The 23511-nt window shown below is 30.9% G+C and overlaps 1 long non-coding RNA gene across 2 annotated transcripts; it reads right to left on the bottom strand.

Annotated features, from left to right (window-relative positions):
* Positions 1-2552: 2552 nt before the first annotated feature.
* On the bottom strand, positions 2553-7027 carry LOC106409002. Of its 2 annotated transcripts, XR_001281902.3 has the most exons (8): positions 6721-7026; positions 6579-6652; positions 6430-6493; positions 6312-6359; positions 3266-6224; positions 3088-3143; positions 2911-2993; positions 2553-2818 (listed from the first exon to the last, which is right to left on the bottom strand). It is a non-coding gene; the product is annotated as an uncharacterized LOC106409002 (long non-coding RNA). The 2 variants fall into 2 exon arrangements; XR_002659810.2 differs by having other exon boundaries at positions 6579-7027.
* Positions 7028-23511: the final 16484 nt, after the last annotated feature.

The raw sequence follows: 23511 nt of genomic DNA, 5'->3' as shown, positions 1-23511 counted from the left end.
ATATAGATCTAAGAACATGTTGCATGTAGCTTTTCCCTATATACACATAGAATCATTATATGGGTCATAACTATATATTGTCAGTAGTACATATCCGTGTGAAGTGACCAGGAAAATGTTACTTAGTTTTGCATATCAGACGGATCTTACGGTGACATCTCAAACCTTTCCCTTTACCACTTGACCACAAGCTCCTGGTTTATAATCAATTTTTGTATTCTTTATAAATGTGGATCAATCTATAACTGATATTAGTGGAAGCCCATTTATTCAAGTAGTTTTGCTAAGAATTCATTAATGTTGTTACATTATGAAATCTGAATTTGGGACTCTGAAGCGGGTTATTAAAACTATCCAAATTAATAAAAAAATTCACATGAAATTTCGGCATGGTAGTAAAACAATCATGCATGAATCTTATAAGACACCTTATACTGATGCATTCAAATGTGAATTAGTTGTACAGGAAGCTATATACTATTTTTATTATTAGTAATTCTATAATAAATAATTGCCACGAAAATCAACAAATTTAAGCTGGGATTTGAATTCCAAAAGCATTTTTTTAACTTGAGTTTTTTGTAAATGATAATATTTTAGCTCAGTAGAAAAATACCATACACAAAGTCTATAAATAACAAGATCAAGTATAATATTATATGCAATGGTTTTGTGTCTAAAAGACCATTTACTTTGACCCAAAAACTATTTAATAATTGAAAAAGTTCATAAAAACTGTATCACTGTATCTTACATCTATTTTGTTGACTAGGTGTAGTGTATTAGAATTAGATTGCCAATTTTGAATTGAAGAAATCCAATTGGATCACATTTTTGAAATATGAGAAAAAGAAGGATGTAGAAATTGATAAATCAAAGTTCAGAATAAAAGGTACCCCGTAGTCAAATGGAAGTATTCTAATAAAATATAGATGATATTAAAAAATAAAAAAGAGATAATCAAAATAAGCTTTTAGCAGTAAGTGTGTGACTTTTGAGTGGATTATGTAAGTTGTTCTTGAGCGACTAGTTTTCTCATTTATCTCCATTTAAAACGACGAACATAAAACGTCAAAAATGTGACATTATTGATGGACGAAGCACTTTTTGAACAAAGTAATAAAGGAACTTTTTGAGTCATAGGACCACGAAAATAAATTCTATGTACCATCCTAAGTTCTTATGATGGGATTTATGCGATGGAGAGATTATTAATAATCAATATAAAACTTATCTGATTATCAAAATTATTAATGTAAAAAATATGAACTGATCTGTTGGACTTTAGAGAGACGTTTTGCATAATTTGAGTGACGGGTTTAATCATTGATGGAAAACCAAAGACATAATCATCCAAGTTTCAATTTTATTGTTTTTACTGATTAAGAGGTTTTGGTTTGTAGTCTAGCCATCTCGTAAGAGTATCTTCAACCTCATTTTTTCATTATCTGATAAAGTAAAACATTAAAATAGTTTATTTATTTTTGTAAATTATTTTACATTTTATTTTAAAATGAAGGATTGAAATAAAATTCAATTTCATTATAGAATTATTCTATTAGAAAATTAGAAAACATCTTCAGTGCATTACTTCGTTGTATTCTCTGACTCTATTTTTTTTTTAATAAATACAGAAAAATGAATTATCTATGCTATTAAATCAGAATCCAATGATGTATTATACTTTTATTTTTATTTTTTGGAGATAATTAATTATCACGCAACTGTTTTTTAGAGTATTTTTTAATTAATTGTGGCAACTATAACTTTAACCAATAGAAAATGAATGTTTTAAAACCAATCAAATCAAAGTCCAGCCAAATATTATCATTTTCGACCAATGTCAAGGCCCATCAAGCCCTATATTATATGAAGGTCAATAGGCCGTGCTATTTTTTGTGAGCAACATAAGCATACTCATGTAGATTCTACGAACCACGCAGGTAGCTTCGCATCCATATGAACGACAAACAACAGTTGTTTCCTTGCACTGTGTGCAAGACTATCCAACCTTGAGTTCTACGTCGTGGTATATGAATAATCTCTGAGCTGTTGAAACTTCTTTTTAAAAATGTTATGTCTTTCAAATAACTTGCAAAAACTGACCACTCCTTTGGTTCCAAAAGCATCTTCACCAACCGAGAACAATTCGTTGCAAATGTAACCAAGAACTGTTTAAGATTCCTCATGTATTCCATTACACTACAGGAAATAAGGGTAGTAATAGCAGACGAAAAACGCTATAAATCTTGTATAATAGCACTTTCTTGTCCGCTCTGACAGCGCCCGTTATAATAGGTCCGACACTTTAAATAGCGATTTTTTTGTATGCTATAGTTAACTATACAACGATAGCGTTAGTTTGTATGCAATTGTTAATATTTATTATAACGTGATACAAATGTTATTAAAACTCATTAATTTGATTTTTCCAATAGTAAAGATAGCAAATTTTTCGTGTAATTTATTAGTTTTTTAATTATCCGAAAATTTATTAATAATAATTCTGAATTGATTTTTTTAAATATAATATTTCTTTCGAATATTTGTAATTAAAATAATTAATCATATTATAAAAACTAAAAAAGAAAATGTTTACAAAACCATAAAACATATCCTTGTTTACTTAAACCATCAAAACCTAACAAACATAGTCTCAATCTACCACTAATAATCCTTTACAGTCATCCCTAACATTTCTGGTCTTCCACCACCATCAAGCTTCTCATCTATCTCTCTTTTCTAGCTTCTGAACCAACTCCATCTCCTCTCTTCCATCTTGCTCGACTCCAACTCCATCTAAGATCCACGCCTCTAACTGCAGGTCAAAAAGCACAAATCTTCTCAGCCCAATATCAAACTCAGGTAAAAAAAATGCAGTAAGTATGGATTCAACCTAAAAAATCTCACCCTGTCAAGGAAGTGTTAAATACCAATTCAGCAACACAGGTTCCAGGAGCACCAAGGGACTTAGCCTCTAGATCTCCATGAAGCTACCACCACAGAAAAATAAGAAACATAAGCCATTCATACGACAACTCAAAGTTCAAAACAATGGAACACAACTCATGTCAGATTCATTAGTACCTTTGCCTTTATCGACCTGAAAGATATCTTCTGGCTCCTCGGCTTCTGTCAATGTCCTGAACACACACACACAAAAGAAAAACAAAGATTGGTTATCAAAATTCAACACTGGAGAAAGTATTTAGATCACCTGCACTTGCGAAAGCAGTAATGACAGTGGAAACAACACTTAGCTCACCATGAGAATCCAAAGACTGAGGAAGAAAGAAGAGGCCAACAAGAAGGAGAGCAGCGATGCCTAATCCGAGTCCGATTGAGAACCTGATCTTCATCATGCTGGCGGCGAGCTTAAAACCAGTCTTCTCCGACGCATCTCCATTTTCTTCTCCTTAAGAAAACCAGTCAGGTCTTGTCTCATTTCAACGAAAGTATAAGACAAATGAACCAACTTTATAACCAGGTTTTTCATCAGGTTGTTGAAATCAAGAAGTTCAGCAAAAGAGAAACATAAATCGAGTCAGTTTTGAGGCAAATCCAAGTCTTGCCTTTGCGAAGAACTTAGAGACAAATCCAAAAGGGAAACTTTGAGAGGGAAGTTGAACAGCTTTGTGTATTGGCAGAACTAGATCTCGGCGTCATCGGTAGAGATGAAATCGAGGCTTGAGGAAGATAACAGGGCCGTGGACACGAAATCGAGGCTTCAAAATCGGTGGGAAAGATGACAGCAGAGAAGATGAAAAGAAGAAGAAAAAAAAGAAGAATGATCCGCAGAGAGAGGGGGAGCCTGTGAGGAGAAAAAAAAAAATTAAATCTCAGCCTTTGATGTATTATAATCCAACGTCTTAGAAGGTGATCCGTGTATATAGATCTAATTGGGCAACAGAGCTTTGTCTTTCTTTTTTATTTTTTTGTGTCTTGTATTTCATTATTTGATGATTTTTTTTTGTATTTACATTTTTAAAATTAATGTTTTATTCAAAATTTATATTTTGTAGTTTATTTATAATTTAAATTTTAAGTTTAAAATTTTTGAAATTGTGTATAAATTTGAGTGTAAAGCTAGTTTTAAGATTTAAGATCTAAGAAAAGAATATTAGATTTGAAGTTTAGTTTATGAATTTAAACGTATGATATTTAGAGTTATGATAAGATTTGAGATTATTGTTTGAAAATAATAATATGATAGTTTGTATTAAGATTTGGATGTAGAGTTTACGGTTTGAAGTGTAATGTTAGGGTTCGAGGTGTAACGTATAAACCCCTAAGCTACTATACATATATATCCTTTAGTTTACACTCAAACATATAAATTATATAAAATTATTTTGCAATAAACAATATGATTGAATTTTGATTTTAAGTTTAAAATTGAAGTTATATTAGAATGTGATTAATTTAGAGTTATGATATATATATGTGTCTAGTTTAGGGTATGAGGTTTAGATTTAATATCTGAGATTAAAATCCCTAATTCAACCTAATTAAGCTCTTAAACTCAAACCCTATATTCTATTCTAAATCTAGATAGACAAAGTTAAAATAAAATGATATATATATATATCTCATTCTTAAACCCAAACCCTATATTCCATACCATATACCCTAAATCTCTAGTTTTATTCTCCAAGCTATAAATCTGATCATTAAACTTATATTTAAATTTTAAACTTAAACTCAAACTATAATATAATTATAATACATGTAAAAATTGATTAAAAAAGGTACAATCAATTAATGATTAAAAAATGAAGAAATGTTATCATTGGTCTATCAAGAAAGACAAGGATGACTATCTTCAGGGTTATAGTTTCAGGGGTTACACTTTAAAATATGAAAATCTATAGTTTTAGGGATTACAAGAGAATAATATTTTGTTCCAGTTATATTTCCCTCCATAAGATTTGGCTCCAATTTGATAAATAAAAAAAATAGATTTGGCTCCAATAATATTTTGGGGTTTTGGCTCCAATTCATTTTTAGCCAAAATTTATCATTAAAGCACAAAACATCCCACAAAACACTAACAAGCCTAAACACTTAGAAAAAAAAATCAAAACTCTCTCCCTCTCGAAGTCTCTCTCTCGGACTCACACCAACGAGTCTACTCCGACTCTCCTTCTATTTCTCTCCTCCGACTAGTATCATCATTGCTTCCTTTCTCTGCGTTAAGAATCAAATGCAAGTCTCAGAACAGAACAAGTAATTCAATAATCAAACCTGAGAATACATCTTAAAAGAACAATCCAAACTTAACATGTGTAATCTTGACATTGGATTTCTGTTTTCGTCTCTCGTAGATGTCCTAAACTTGAGGTTTTGATCTTTAATTTGAGATTAGATTTTAAAATGATTAAATTTTGAATTTAAGTTTAAGATTAAAATTATATTATGAAAAATTGAAAATTGAAAATTATGTTTAGAATTTTATAACATGTTTAGGGTTTAGGGTTTTGGCTTTTTTAATTAAAAAAATACAAATAAGCAAAAAAATTTTTTATAGATTTTTAAAATGATGAAATTTTTAATTTAAGTTTAAGATTAAAACTATTATGAAAAATATGTTTACATAAAAACATGTTTAGTTTAGGGTTTTGTTTTTTGTTTTTTTTAATTACAAAATACAAACAATTTTTTTTATAGATCGAAATTTAATAGGTACTTTGTAAATATAAACAATAATTTAATTTTTGAACAATAATTTAAGATTTGTGTTTTGGAAGTTAAAAATACTATTACATTAGAAATCTAAATTTAGTATTTGAATTTAAAATGTTCATTTTGAAATTTATAATAAGTGTTAGATATTAGAGTTTAGGACATGTTTAGAATTTAGATTTTAAGGTAAAAATATTATTTTTGTTTTTTTCTTTCTAATTTTGTTATTAGTATTAGATTTTCTTTTTATCATATAACATTTCCATATATTATCAGAACCATCTCTCCAAGTTTCTAAATAGGTACAAAACAGATTGTACAATTGCTTAGTCTAGGGACTTCATCTTCAACCTACAAAATAGAATCATCCAAATACACAAACCAAAACAATTGCTGAGTCTAGGGACTTCATCTTCAACCTACAAAACAATCCTAAGATCGCTGGAATTCTGCAAGAGAGGTAACTTCCCACATAGAGACACTCCACTGCCCACATGAGAGGAAAGGAGTAGAACGAGGCTGTTGACAGAGAAACTTTGAGTCTGTTACAGCAACCGCAGAGTGAAGATTGTTATGCAATTGTCATCAAGCTGCTTTGAAGTGGATAGTATAATAACTAAGAGTACTACCTTCACAGTTCGTTTGCTGTACTTCTCAAAGTCCTCCTTGTTTCCTGCCTGTCAACATGAAGATATGCTCTTTCAGTAGTACAACAAGTAACTCGAAAGGCAAGTAAGAGTGACAAACCTCAATAGCACCACTCAAATCTGCTGTTGCATGAGTTCTCTTGGAGCAACTGAATCAATAGTCCCTAAGTGAAACATTTAGAGAAAAGAATGTGACTTTCACTTTTTCAGTTTACCAAACTGTTAACTTCAGAGACAAAACAATCAAACCAGAAACGAGGGATTCGCAGCTGCCGCCTTGCCCCGCCTTGTCACCGCCACCTTCAAGCTCGCGACCCACCTTCCTGTACCAAAATCAAAACAAAATGAGTGAGAGAGAGAGAGAGAGAGAGAGAGAGAGAGCGCGCTTGACCGGCGAGGTTCATGGCAAAGAGAGGCTGAGACTTTCCCCTTTATTCATCTCCGGCGAGCCTCTTCTCCTCCTCTGCTTATGACTAGAGTCAAGCCTTGTCGAAGCTTTCATCATGGCCGAGTGAGAGAGATAGAGATACAGAGACAGAGGGTTGAACCCAGTCAAGCTCTGTGTGTAGATCTGAAGACTTCGTGATTTTAGGTTTCACGATTCAAAGAGAGAGTAGAAAGCATAGATGGAGAAGATTAATCTTAGGCCACAAGATCAAAAACAATCAATGGCCACAAATTCTAATCCTAATTTTTATAGGTTGACCAATAAGGAGGTAATAAGAGGATTAACTAAGATCTTTTTTTTTTATCAAAGAGGATTAACTAAGACTAACTTGTCAAAAATTAATCAATCCAATTTCTTTTAATAATTGTTTTAGAGATTATAATTTATTGTGTAACTAACTTTAATAATTGTTTAATAATTGTATTCTAATTATTGATTCTATTTATTTTGTATTTAAAATTTAAAGTTTAAAAGTATGAGTTTAGAGTATATATAATATGATTTAGGGTATAGGGTTAGAGTATTAGATTTGAGATTTGAAATTAAAATTAAAAAATTTCAACTAATAAAAAATTAGAATTTTAAAACTTTTAGTTAGAGTTTAGGGGATGTGATTAATTTGAGGTATGATATATATAAGTGTATAATTTAGAGTTTGAGGTTTAGATTTCATATTTGAAATTAAATTTTTAAAAGGCTAAAACTCGAATATATTTAAACTTAAGATTCAAGATTAAAATAAGAAAATATCTGAGTTTTAGGGTTGATTTTTAAGTTTAGAGTATATGATTTAGGTTTTAGGATTTTAAGGTTTAGGGTTTAGGGATTGAGAGGGGAGATGAAAAACGAAGATAAGAGGGAAAATGAAAAAAATTAGACACCTTGTTTTTTCACTAAGTATCTGGCGGGAAAAATGAATTATTTTTTTGCGTCAACGTATGATAGCGCTTAATTTTGGATCTGCAATGGTAAGTTGCCTATACTTAAAAAATTAACGCGGCTAAATTTTTTTTTCCTGCGATAACAATTATAGCGTTTTAAATTGACAAACGCTATTAAAAAAACAAGTGTTGGTATATAATAGCAGAATTGTGAAAACGCTATAATTTGATGCTATTAATACTCATATTTCCTGTAGTGTTACCTATATGAGAGCCTCTATCTCCGAATGTAGTGGCAACTGACTCACTCTTGTATTCCTTGCTCCCATTATTCCATCAAAACTTTCGAGGGTACTATACCACTCTTGTCCTAAATTTATATCCTGATTTTTCCAAGATCCATCCGTAAAGTACCATCTATAGTCGGTACTATCGATGGTACGGGCAATTTAGTATGATTTATTCCATGTATAGGAGAGTTTTGTGCTTCATCCCGCCCAATTTGAGAGTATCTCTCGAATCCATATCCAAAGTGCTTGTGTATAATTGATTAACACATACTTTTACCAGCGAAGCCCAATTATTATTGTGTTTTCATCAGAGTTTTGCATTTTTTTTTCTGGCAAACAATTATGTTCTTTTTTTGTAAAAAAAAAATTTTGGTTGTTAACTATTTGTTAACAAAAATACTTAATCCGCTATATGATTTTGTCATATATAAAATATTATAAACTAAAAGGAGAAATTTATGAAATTTTCACAAAATAATGATTAGAAAATTAAAACATTAATATTTTCAAGGGTTAATTTGCCAAATAGATAAAATCTGAAGTGAAATTAAAAGAATGACATTGATTTTGACGTAATTAAATAAGTAACATTTAAGGTCTAACTTATCCAGTTATATCCTTGGTCGATGCAAGTAACCGGTGATAAAGAAATATAGATGACGTTGAGCATTACTTATCTACTCCGTGTTTTAAACGACATATTCACAACGTATGAAATAGAAGAAAGCTATGTCATATTAATACTTACTGCCTATGGTTTTACTGTACTCAGTAAGCTTGTTGACAAAAATAAAATATTTTCTAATAAATGGTATATTTCATTTAAAGAATTTTTGCCAAAACTAACCCACAACTTGATTTTAACTCCAAACCTATACCCAAACTTGAATCAAATGCAAAACTAACCTAAAAGCCTAGTGAAATTACAGCTCAGCCACTTGTGACCAAACAAAAAAACAGAAGCCATTTTTACGAATATAGCCCTAGTAAATCGTCTGAGTCGTCTGAGATGTTGGAAGTCGTCTGGACGACTGAAGTGTAAGTCGTCTGGTACCGGTTTATTTTAAAAATAATTTATAAATCTTGTAAAAAAATATTTTGATGCGTGAAAAATAAAAATCAAGTAATTATAAACAGTTTTAAGTGATATAAATTAAGATATGATAAAATTGATTTGTTTTGAAGATAGTTGAGTGGAAGTAGTGAATCATGAAATACTTTGGTTTAGGAGTTTGGCAAACATATGTTGTAGTATTGTATGTATTGTTAGAGTTAGATTTTGGAAAACTAAAATGTTTTTTTCAAAAATTAGTTTTCACCTATATGTGTTTATTTATGTGTATAGTAAACACTTTTCAAGTTTGATTTGATTTTATGAAGTCTTTAATTAGATAATTAAGTTTAGGGGTTATGTTTAGGGTGTGGACGACTTATATTTCAGTCGTTTGTTGAATAATTTACTCGGACGACGTATATTTCAGTCGTCTGTTGAATAATTTACTCGGACGACTTACATTTCAGTCGTCTGGTGAAGAAATTAAAACAGATGACTTACATGTAAGTCGTCCAAATATTCCCGTCTAAATTTTTTTTAAAAAATTATTTTCCCGCTTAAATAATTTAAACCAGACGACTTACTTGTAAGTCGTCTGGAAAGTCTTCTATTTTAGTTTCCCGCTAAAAATATTTAATTTCCCGCTAAAAATATTAAACTCTTCTGGACGACTTACATGTAAGTCGTCTGTTTTAATTTCTTCACCAGACGACTGAAATGTAAGTCGTCCAGGAAGTCGTCTGAGTCAAAAATATTTAACCTAATTGGATTTTTTGTCTCCCTATATAAAGAAAAATTTACACATTCTCTCTCCTCCTCTCAAATGACTGCAACAAAAATGTAATGTTCATCATTCTAAAACTCTCCAACCTCTCTCTAATCTCTTTGACTTGAAAACACCAAACTTTATATGAATTTTTCAGTTTTGTCTCATGTATTTCTTACTAATCTATCTATTTTGCATGTTTTTAATCAAATGGTACTCATCTTCCACTAATTTAAAGGTAAATCTATTAATTTTAGATATGTATTTTTGTGTGTTCTATAAATGTAGATTTATCTAATCTTCCACTCATTTTCTCTATTTTTAAGTCATTTGAACGTTTTTGGATATGCAGGTTTTTCAGATCTGGATTTGATATGCAGGTTTTTCAGATCTGGAAGATTTCTTGGACGACTTACCTGTTAGTCGTCTGAAAGTCGTCTGGAAGTCGTCTGGACTTCTTGGAAGTCTTCTGACAAAGTCGTCTGGACTTCCAGAAAGTCGTCTGGACTTCCAGGAAGTCGTCTGGACTTCATGGAAGTCTTCTGACGAAGTCTCCCTTTCATAATAGATCTGAGCGTTTTGGTAAGTTCTTATGTCTGATTTTTCTTTATTTGGTAACTTCTTATTGTATAAAGTTCTTACTTTTTTCCCAAACTAAAACTCTCCAAACCCACTCTAATCTCTTTGACTTGAAAACACCAAACTTTATATGAATTTTCCAGTTTTGTCTCATGTCTTTCTTACTAATCTATCTTTTTTTGTAGGTTTTTAATTAGATGGTACTCATCTTCCACTAATTTAAAGGTAGATCTATTATTTTTAGATATGTATTTTTGTGTGTTCTGTAAATGTAGATTTATCTAATCTTTCACTCATTTTTTCTGTTTTTAAGCCATTTGAACGTTTTTGGATATGCAGGTTTTTCAGATATGGATTAATATGCAGGTTTTTCAGATCTGGAAGACTTCTGGGATGACTTACCTGTTAGTCGTCTGGAAGTCGTCTGGACTTCTTGGAAGTCTTCTGACAAAGTCGTCTGGACTTCCTGTAAAGTCGTCTGGACTTCCTGTAAAGTCGTCTGGAAGTCGTCTGAACTTCCTAAAAGTCTTCTGACAAAGTCGTCTGAACTTCTTGGAAGTCGTCCGGACTTCTTAGAAGTCGTCTGGACTTCTTAAAAGTCGTGTGGTCTTGTCTACTCAAGTGGAATCCAAGCTTGTCTTTGTAGAGGAATGATCTATAATAGTTTTGTTTGTGGTCTGTTTTGTGAATTGCATGTCTACTCTTTTAGTTGTGAATTTTTTGTAAAATCAGTAATAATGTTTTCCAAGATGTATTAAATGTGCTAACAATGTGTTTACACATTTACAAATCAATGAAATAATAGACTTCAGTAGCCTTTTTCTTATCTTTGGATCTCTCATATGCAATAATAAACTCCAATGGCCTTTTTCTCATCTTAATAAAGAAGAATGTTGGTAGTTTTATATTGATACAACATTTTAAGAAGCATTTTAACCCTTCTTCCAACTCATAACAATAGTCATCATTATTGTCTATAACAATAATAATTAAGAGATGGAAACAAACAATAGTAACTAGTCAAAGCATATCATATTTTATTATAAGTTTACGTTGAAAAACTTAGTCAAATTTAGTAAAACTAAGGGAGAGAACATATTTTGTAAATATGAGTTTTACATATCTTGAAGTTACTTATCACTCTTAAAAATACAAGTTATTCAAAAACTAACGTAGAAGACTTAAAAACTAGCGGAGAAGACGCGGACGACTTCAATCTAAGTTGTCCAGACGACTAAACTATACGTCGTCTGGTCAACGCAGAGGTTATTTTTGCAATTGACTTTGAAATCTGTTATTTCAAACGACTGAAAAATAAGTCGTCTACTATTGTTTGGCTAAAAAAAAACTCCAAAAAAGCTAGACGACTTACATTTCAGTCGTCATAGGTTAGTTTTGCATTTGACTGGATTATTTCAGATGTTTGACTTTTCTGGACGACTGACATTTCAGTCTTCTAGTGAAAATTAAAATAATAATATTTTTTAAAAAGTAGACGACTTAACTACGACTTACAGTTAAGTCGTCATAGGTTAGTTTTGCAATTGAAAAAAAAAACTTCAAGATTTAATTATATACAAACGACTTATAATTCAGTCGTCCACGAGACGACTGAAATGTAAGCCGTCCAGGATTTTTTTCCAAGATTCTGGTCAAACCTCGTAAATCCTGGACGACTTACATTTCAGTCGTCTCGTGGACGACTGAATTATAAGTCGTCTGTGTATAATTAAATTTTGAAGTTTTTTTTTTCAATTGCAAAACTAACCTATGACGACTTAACTGTAAGTCGTCTACTTTTAAAAAAATATTATTATTTTAATTTTCGCCAGACGACTGAAATGTAAGTCGTCTGGGGAAGTCAAACTTCTGAAATTATCCAGTCAAATGCAAAACTAACCTATGACGACTGAAATGTAAGTCGTCTAGGTTCTTTGGAATTTTTTTTGAAACCAAACAAAAACAGACGACTTAACTTTCAGTCGTCTCAGGTTACAGATTTCAAAGTTAATTGCAAAAATAACCTTTGCGTTGACCAGACGACTTCCATGTAAGTTGTCTACAGCCAGACGACTTCCCAAGTAAGTCGTCTGACGAACAGATCTGGAAAAAAACTCGATGTCATACCTTAAATTGGTGAGATAAGTTCCTTAGCATACATAAGGCTTCTCCAAGCACACAGAATCACAAACGAAAGTAAACCACCCAGAATCGTTAGCTTCTATGACTCTATGAACCATAAAAAATTTAGAATCAAAATCTTGGGTTTTTTTAGCTCATTGTGGAGAGAAAGTGAGAGATATGTTGTGTTTAGTTCACAAGAATGGAAAAAGAAGAAGGGTAAATCAATTTTGGGAGCATTAAGAGCTTCAAGTTGGTTGTTCATGGTGGTTGTGGTATTGATGACAATGGCAATCTTGTAATTACTTGAAAATGATGAGGGTGAGAGAGTAAAAATGTCATTTTCGAAAAAAAAAGAAAAAAAAGTTTGATGGCATTTTCGTAAATTATATGAACTTGTGGGGTGAATAGGGCAAAACCAATTTTCAAAAAAAAAGGAGGTTAGTTTTGTGTTTGACTTTAAGTTATAGGTCAATTCTGCAAAAAGCCCTTCATTTAATACTCTCACTAATTTTATTTGGATAAAAAAGAAAAAGAAGAAGAAGAAGATAAAAATAGTATTACATATCACCAAAATTGTATAAGACATCAACTTCATCACAATCCTTAAATACTAAACCATGTCCCATCCCCATCTCCAACCCCTAAATAATAAATCCTAAACCATAATCATTAAACCCTAAACCCAAATATAAATCATAAACCCAAATATAAGCCTTCAACCCAAATAGAATGAAATAAAATAAATAACATAATACATATTGGTGAAATTATGAAATATCTATGATATCATGGAAGAATTTAATATCCCAATCTTATCCTCACCTTCTAAATTCTAAACCCTAAACCTAAATATAAACCCTAAATCCTAAACTCAAACATTAAATAAGTATGTAAAGTAATTAATTTTCCTTAAATCATAAACCTAACCCCCAAACTCAAATATAAACCTTAAACTCAAATATAAATTCTAAGCCCAAACAACAAAATGTGGATGTTATTAACGAAATTTGTGTGAAGTTTTATGTGGATGTGGTTAACAAAGTGATAAATTTGAGTTTTAAATGGTTAGTTTTGATTAATACGCATAAACTAACATTCATATCAATGATACAATAACAAAACATAATTCATGCTTATTCACTGTAAAATCATATTTCTATTTAATGTTTTGCAAAAAGAATAGAATAAAATAAATAGTAATAATTACACGCTCCATTTCACATGTATGATCTTTCCATTTTGTGTGTCCACGATCTGTTACATTTATATAGGCATTACATCATTACATTAAAATGAGAATATATTCACCGGCTGACTCAAATCTAGTTTCGAACAATTTATTTGACGGCCTAAGTCTTCCATTTGTAATCAAACACAAGTGAAAGATAAATATGTTAGGATCTATATAACAAAGTAAATGTGAAATAAAAAGTATAGTATAAAAATGTATGTCACCACCATGGTCTTTGCAAATGGTCTTCACCTCCACAAAACTATTCCAGAAATACAGTTGGTGGTTATGCGGTGGCTTAAATCTGAGAATAAAGCTATTCTCTTTTTACAAATATATCAAATATAAAGTTAGTTGTAGAGGTTATGTGATTATTAAAAGGCCACGAGTTATTTTTACAGTTAATAATTATTAATATAATTTGTTTTTTTTGCAGGTTTTACCGGTTGCATACAAAGGCAAAAGTACATTATTATATAAAAGACACATTACATATCGATGAATTAGGGTAATTGGTCATAGAATGAATTATATTTTTTTTGAACGCTATACGATGCAATTTCCCTATTTTCAAACTATAAGAAAATATTTATTTTTAAAATTTATATGAGGACAAAGTATAACTTTGTAAATCATTTTCAACTTCTAATAATATTTTAAAAACATAAACAATCAACAAAGCTGTAACTAGAATAGATAATTTATACTATAACACAAGATTCCTTATAATTAAAAAATATTTGTCATATTAAAAGAAATAAATTCTGCGCTTTTAAAACGCGGATCAATATCTAGTCTATATTATTAAAGCATAATCACAATAGAAATTCTGCTTTTGTGTTTTCAGGTTATTTACAAGTCTCTGCCACTGCTTTTTTGCCTTTTTGAAAAATAATTTTCTCCCCTATTAATTCGACCAATCAGAATTAATTGTGCTTTTATGACATGTCCGCAGAAAGAACCATTTAAACCCAAACAAATTAGACCCATTTTCGAGTAAGCTCATGTGTTTTTAAAGTCAATCAAAATGGATGTTCAACCCATCCAAAGCATCTTGATAATCAATAACACTAAAGACAAATAAAGGATGGTAAGTATAATAACAAAACTAACCGTTAAACAACAGCATACTAAAATTTTCTTTCAGACAAAATTTCAAAAATAAAATAAAAATTTAAAATAAAGATTTTTTAAAAAGTAAATAGATTCTCGAATACAAACCTTTAGAGTTTTGGTATGTTTAAGTCTTTCGATCGTGGAACATCATTTGATTGTTTTTTCCAGGGTTTTTCTCAATTGATTTCTCAAAACTGGATTTTCAATGCTTTAGTTCTTATCACTTAGATCGTTATAATCTCATAGGATTTCACATGCAAAATAAAAGAGAGAAAAATAAATTTCAATAGCTAGTTCTCGAAAAAAAAAGATCAGATTTAACGGTTAACTATTAATCAAAAAGGAAGACATAAGATTATATTTACTATTTTGTTGTGTTTTAAAAATTCTTATGACTTTGTTGTATAAATCGGAAAGGTAAAGTCAATAACTGCTCGTATTTGTTGGTTTTTATCATTTGTTTATAGTCATTTTAGTGTCCAAGAGATGCATTTAGGGGTCATTAGGTGTTGCATACGTATATTTTGCATGCACATGGGCTTGGATACACAATTAGAAGTATTGTGGCCAGAATGAGGGTTAATCTGCACCATCAGAAGTGTATGGGCCAAAGTAGAAGTTCACAAAACCACAGGGACCAAACGTGCAAAAACAGAGAAGATGGGTCTTGGAGCAACGAGGAAGACGAAGTGTTCGATGGGTGTTTTACAGCTTGCTCGTTCTGATGCCCACGGTCCCGAGCCTCGATCCCCGAACGGACCAGCACGAATCGAGGGCTTGAGACGAACAGACAGCTCGATGTGGCGCTCTCGACCCGTACCCCGTCTCGAGAAGATGAAGCACTCGTTGTATGAAGAACAGCTCTCTCGATTCCACATTCTCGGCTCGTGCGACGACTTCAACGGAGGAGACAGCTAATCCCAGAGCTCCAGTGAACGCGGCTGACGACGGCGAAGCAGCAACAATCATCCGGTGGTTCCAACGAGCCGCAGCAGCCGCCATTGACGAAGCTCGAACTCGAGCTTGAAGAAGATGAAGCAAACGCGTTTTAGTTCAAACGCTGCGTCTCAAAATGCCGTCGCGGAAACAGCGTTTTGCGTTTTGCGTTTGGCATTTGACCTCATTTTTAAGAGCCTATATATATGTTTTCGAGGCCAAAACCATCCATCTTATCTTCTTTAGTTTTTTTAGTTTTGTAGCAGACTTTAGAGAGAGAACATTTTTTTTTTTTTTTTTTTTGTAACACAGAGAGAGAACATTTCTCTTTCAGAGAATTCTCTTGAATTTTGTGGTTGTTTTGTATATAATCATGTTTTTTTTTTGAAATGTCTGAGAAAGCTACGCAATTGGTCTTTAAAGTTTCGAAGGGATCTCATGCCTTGTTGACATAGGATTGTTAGATCTACCGATTTATCTTATGGTTCTTCATCTATTGATGTTATTAATACTGAAATTAGAGTCATGAACTAGTTTATGAGTTTAGGTTATTTAACGCACCAAAAGTGCTTGATTAAATGTCTGAAAGAATTTTAGATGAGCAAAGTGTCCTTAACCAACAAAAGCTGATGTTATTGTGCTTTGTGAATGTATCAAACCTGAATTTATTATTTGTTTAGAACCTGAAATTCAAACGGAAGTTAGTGCGGAAGTTTCTATAACATAGAGATTTAGCACTATGGAAGTAGGTTGATTCTATTATCGTGTTTGAGCTCAAGACGTTTTTTAATATTTTCTCATACTAGCATAAAGAATTAGCGATGCGGAAGTAGGTTGATTATATCCATGTCTGCTTGCTTACGTCCCTACGATTTCCTCTTGCCCAATGCTTCTCCTACATTGTCACTTTCTACGTATTTACATCATTTCACATTGTTTCATTTCTGCTTAGTTTTAGAAACCAAAACCTTTTTTTTTGTCTTAGCCTTACTCTTATCTCATATACTCGTTGTGTAACCATTGGTCTCTGTGGATTCGATCATGAAATGCTACATCGACATACTATTCGATTGTGGTAGTACATCATGTTAATTTGTGTGTGGTAAAACGTCTAAATCAATAACCTTCTCCGACTAATCATTTTTAACACCGATGGCTTCAGATTCGACATGCAAACATTACTAAAATGAAAATGTTTTGATATGTATCGAGGACATAGATTTGTAAAAATAGAACTACTCAGTCTATATAATCATAAAGAAAAGTAAGAGAAGATTACTTGGTAGAGATCGGAGAAGATGAGTTGTCGATGGATCTAGAACTCTCAATCGTCTTTTTTAGTTTTGTAGAGAGGCTTTTGGTTTTTCTTTCATCGAAGCATTTTGTTTTTACAAAAATCGATATGTTCATGTTGCCAGTAAACAAAAACTCCATCTTTACCCAAATGGACCCATCGCTTATCCACTAAACCCATTTTGTATAGAATATATTTTTCAAAATCCAATAAAAAGCATGCTTTCTTTTTTAAGCGTAGATGTTATATTTAAGAATTTAACAAATTAATATAATAAATATCACTAATAACAAATAAATTACATTATAATTTATAAGAATAAAATTTTGTTATTTTAAAACTCATAACACAATTTCTAAGAGTATACATATTTCTTTTAATATCATATCCAACATATACATATATTATTAAAACATAAAAATCAACAAAATTAGAAATAGATTAGATTATCTTAAATAAAAATACATAATCTTATAATTTCGCGCTTTGAAAGCGCGGATCAAATCTAGTTCCATTTATAGACTAAATTTATTTCTTACTTCATTGTGAAGTGGAGAATGAAGAGAAATTGAACATTTCCTTAACATCTAAGAGAAATCACGATTTGTATTAGATAGTATATAATTGTAACCACTATGCTAGTTCATAGTTGGTGATGCGATCTATCCCCTTATTATTATTAAAGGAGAAACATTTTTAAGAAGTAACTTTAAAAGTGTAAGTTAATAACCAAATTACCATTATACTTAGGTGTCAATATAATAGGCATTCTCACAATTCTATTATAAAAGCTCTTTTCTTACTAGATTATTTATAATATATGCCATTGGACATACCATTCAGTTATATCAATTATATTTATATTGCTTATCATAAACCAACCAACGAGTCTTATATATTATTGAATTCATTGGTTTGAAAATTCACTTCAATTAAATCACGTTAGTATGAAAAAATAGGAACCAATACACACATTAACATATACTTGAAACATTACGAGCTCATATGTCCATTACTTTCTCATAACCAACATATAGAAAAATCATATACGTGTCATTGACCGCCTACTCATGAACAAAACATAGAAGAATTCATATATAAACAATTTTTCGAGTATGGCTGTTGTTTACAAAATGAAATAGTAAATTGTAGCTTCACTGTTTTTTTTTCTATTATTTTTTTGCTTCTCTAAAATCTTCCTAACATTGCGGCTATACTTATTAAAAGGTGTCCTAACATATGTGAGAAATATATTCTTTTGTATTCAAGTAGAATGACGACACCTTACACATAAATTTTTTTACATATTATCACAGCTTACACATAACTTATACTCCAACATACATTACCATAAACTCAAAATCAATTCTTTTCTTTTCAGTTACAAAGTCCAATTCTTACTCATGACAGCACAGAAAGAATCACATACGAGTCATCATAAGCCTACTCATGAGCAAAATATCGAAGAATCGGGGTATATTTGTTGTTTACAGAACTATACTCACACATGATCACATAAAGCACATGAACAAACAAAAAATATAATGTGAGTACAATACGAATCAATTTTTGTTATTAGTTGTTGTGGTTAAAGTGAAAATAATAGTATTTGAGATTCCATATTTTATATGCTCATGCATTCGCATATACTATGTTATAGAAGTATTCAAATAAATTCCTGAAAATTATATAACATTATTAATTAACTTGGACACTGCTCATTTTCTTTTCAAGTTCAAACAGCTTACGCAAGTTAAAACCGACCAGAATCGTATTTGAACCAAATACAAATTATAAGTTAGATTTTGTTCATATTTCATTTATTAATATACATTCCCCTACTGTGAGTTTGAATCACATTAATTTTTATGTTAACTTCTAATTTAGATATATATATATATGTGCATATAGTTAGGTAACACATATATTCATACAGTCCATGTGGTTAAATTTATATTTATATGTGTAAATATTGTATATACAACGGCCAGTATGAAATATTTCAAAAATCAAAAGCTTAGGAGTTTCATTTGGTCCACGTGTTTCGACATGTAACGTGATTTGTGTTCTTATTCATTTCATCATTTGTGACAACTTGGAGTAGTGTCCAAGTTTATCATATGAATGATTTATGAGACATTAATGCTCTTCTGATACAACAAGGTAAGTAGATATTAGAATGATTCCCTTTAATAACATATCAAATATGCAATGTCCTAAATTTTAGCATTTGAATTATTATGGTGATATTCTGTTGTGGCTTATATTGACCCGAGTAATGATTTCAGTATCTTTTAAGGGAAATACTTATACGTTCATCCACTAATTTAGGCATATTAATTTTAGAAATAACTGACTCATTATTTGATTTCTTTAAGGGAATGTTATTCAATTAGTGATTTAAAATAAATCTGTTTAATCCGGATTTCGGTCCGTTTTTTCGGTTTTTCGGTATTTCGGTTTATAAAAATTAGCTACCATATTGGATCCATATCTAATTTGGTTTGGCTCTTTTTCTATACCATCGGTTTTTTGTTTATTCGGGCTTATACCAAAAAAACATACAACTATATTTATCATTGATAATAAATTACTTTATATGATTAGAAATCAAATTTATTAAAACATAAATATATATATTCTTTACTCTAATTTTTAAATATAATATTTTATGTTTATTTGAATTTTCAAATAAAATAAAAATAAAATAGTAATAGTATTATATAAATATATTTTAGCACAAATATTTACCAATAAAAATAAAAATCAAGTTTTATTTAATTTGATGAAAATGAGAAAAATAAAAGGTTAACATAAAACGAAATAACAAATTACTAAAATCAATGTTTTAATTATGAATATCATATTAATAAAATATATAATGTATATATTATAATTGTTTTATAAAATTTATATGAAAGTATACTAATAAATTTTAATTAATATGTTTCTTCTGTTTATTCGGTTGGATCGGTTTATATACCGAACCATATTCATATATTACGGTTTCTTAAAGATAACATCCAATCAGTTTATTCGGTATTACCAAATTCAAACCACTTTCTTTATTTCGGTTTGGTTCAGTTTTAATTGGTTCGGTTTTACTGAACTGAACACTCCTAATCTAAAGTCAATTATTAATCTTTTGTAAATTTTAAGATAGTTTTGACGGATTTTAAAATCTCTGCAGTATGCATTAAATTTTAAGTTCAATCATTTCATGAGACTCCATAAGAAATTATTTGAAATCAATTCAAAATACAAAAAAAATTAAAAATCCTTAAAAAGTGAATAACACTGAATTTAAACCATTCATTTAATAACACTATATTTTAAAATATAATTTATAATCATTATTAGAATAACAATAGATTAAGTTTAGATTTAAACTCTATTCAAATACATGATTGAATAACACAACCTAATAATATATTTACCGTCAAAGTAAATATCTTCCACATTAAAATCCTAAATCCTCATTGTTCAATATATAAATATAGATGCAGTGAAACAAATCTCCTCATTTTAAGTCATCCTCCCAAAATATCCACTTCCAAATTCTCTCTAAAATCACTAATGGTGGCTTTCAATTCTATTTTTCGAAATGAAACCATTCAAAACAACATGATAAGGGTGAAAATCACACCCTTTTGAAAAGAATATTTTATTGCTGGTGATCTAACCATTGAAATGGTTCTTAGTGATTCAATCGTCAATTTTTATTAAAGTAATGTGCCAATTATGACATACATTTCCTATTGAAGTCTATTTTTTTTTTTGATTCATGTATCACTACAAGAAAACAGCAAGGATATTGAGGGAAAAAATCGTCGGAATAACGTTATTCCGACGACATACCGACGAAACAAGTCCTCGGAAATAATTACTCGGAATTTCTTCTTTCCTCGGAAATCCCTCGGAATTTTCCGACGGAATTCCGAGGAAACAAATTTCCGAGGAAATTCCGAGGATCACTAGTTTGTCGGAAATCTCCTCGGAATATACCGAGGGAGAACTTCGTCGGGATATTTCCTCGGAAGTTCATCGATCGATGCGTTTTTGGACATATATCCATCGATCGATCGGAATATACCGAGGGACATCTTCCTCGGAATATTCCGAGGAACATGTCCCTCGGTATATTCCGAGGAACATGTCCCTCGGTATATTCCGAGGAAGATGTCCCTCGGTATATTCCGAACGTTTTTTTATAAACAGATCGATCGATGGATATATGTCCAAAAATGCATCGATCGATCGAGTAAAAAATATAATTAATTTCCTCGGAATGTAAAAAATATTATTTTTTTAAAAAAATAAAATTTTTGAAATTTAAATTCGAAAATAAAAAATTAAAATTAAAATTGAAATCATATTAATTAATATTCAAAGTTTCACAAATAAAAATAAAACATTCCGAGTTTTTGGAAAAAAAAAACTACGGGTCTGGCACGTCCGGGAACACCTCGTTCGGGTACATCCTCTGCATCATCTCCATCATTTGCTGGTTCAGCCTCCTCTGTGCCTCATAGCCCGCCTGTTGAGCCGCCATCTGGGTCTCCAACAAAGATATGCGATCATCCTTGTCCTTCAACTGAGCCGTAAGTACTTCTGGATCAACAAAGGGCGGTGGTGCAGAAGAAGGAGGAACCGACCGGGTGCAATGACCCAAACCGACCAAACGTCCCTTCTTCTTTGGAACCGACTGAATAGAAAATAGCCAAATTTACAAATTTAAACCAAGAAGTAAATGAATTGAACTTTAAAAAAAAAAGAACTTACGGATTCAACGATTTCGTTGATTCGAAACCGGGACAAGTTGGTCGAAGCCGTCGAAGCGTCATCCTCGGTTTGAAGCTGAGACACTTCGTCTACCACCTGAGTTTGGACCAGGTCGACCACGTCCCTCACAAGACCATCATCAATCTGGCCGGTCTTCTTGTTGGTATACGCCCTCCTCATTAGACCGTCATCAATCTGGCCGGGTCTGATCATCATGAGACCTGTAAATTAAAAAAATATATTTAATAAATACAGAAATATATAAATTAATTTAAAAAAAAAAAATCCCAAATAATTTAATCACAAAAAAGATTTATAGATATTAAAAATATTTAATAAATATATAAAAATAGTTCTAATAAACAAAAAATAGTTTTAATAAATAAAAAATAGTTTAATAATTACAAAAAATAGTTTTAATAATATATATATATATATTAAAAATATTTTTAAATCCCAAATAATAGTTTTTAATCACAAAAAAGTTTTATAGATATTAAAAATGTTTTGTAAAATCCAAAAAATCGAATTTATATACAAAAAAGATTTTGTAAAATCCAAAAAATCGAATTTATATAGAAAAATCGTTTTGTAAAATACAAAAATCGATTTTATATACAAAAATCGATTTTATAAATACAAAAAAAATAAAAAAATTATAAAAAAATTCTAAATCAATTTAACAAAACAAATTATTCAACCAAATCACAATTCTAAACCTATTATACAACCAAATCACAATTCTAACCAATCACCCTAACAAAAATCTATCATAACTACACAAAAACCTAACAAATAGAACCTAAGAGAGTGGGATAGGGTCCTTACATGATTTGTGTAAGAGAAGGGGGAGATCGCCGAAGATATCGTCGGATTTCAGGGGGAAATCGCCGGAGAGAAGAGAGGAGTCGCACAGAGGAAGAAGAGAGAAATGGGGAAGAAGAAGGGGCTCGTGATTATAAAACCTAGGGTCCGAGGGACATTATCCATCGGAATTCCGTCGGAATTCTAATTTCAATTTTTGCGAAATATTTGCCCGGTAAAATGAAAATATTCCGAGGCAATTCCGACGGATAGTAAAATATCCGTCGGAATTTCCTCGGAATATTCCGAGAAAATACCGAGGAACTAGTGTTTGGGGTTTCAAAACATCAATTTTTTTTGCCGTATTTCATTTCTTATACAATTGTAATGCATACCATTGAGGATTCTTTGTATAGATGAGCATAAACCATGAAATAACAAATTTCAAAACTAATTGAAAGTATTTCCTTTACCGTTCATTAAAAGGTATAAGTGTTTCTTTTATGTTGTGGGATTTCGTTCATACAATCGGAAAAGTGTTAATTATAGGGTAAGAAACAAATTTTTGACTTCATAATGAACGTAAGACACTTAATAAGGGTTATATAGTTGTTATTCAAACCACAAAACGTTGTTTTCGGTTTAAAAACCCTATTTCCTAGGAATTTCCTCGGATTATTCCGAGGGAATTCCGAGGAAACCCTCTTCTTCCTCGGAATTCCGTCGGAATATTCCGAGGAAATTCCGAGGAACTAGTGTTTGGGGTTTCAATACGTCAATTTTTTTTTATAAATGGATCGATCGATGTATATATATCCAAAAACGCATCGATCGATCACTAAGATGGACCAAAGCGTAACAATGTGATCGATCGATT

This window comes from Brassica napus, chromosome C5 (assembly GCF_020379485.1).
Source record: "Brassica napus cultivar Da-Ae chromosome C5, Da-Ae, whole genome shotgun sequence".
Taxonomy (NCBI): Eukaryota; Viridiplantae; Streptophyta; class Magnoliopsida; order Brassicales; family Brassicaceae; genus Brassica; species Brassica napus.
This window is presented reverse-complemented; position numbering and strand designations above follow the sequence as displayed.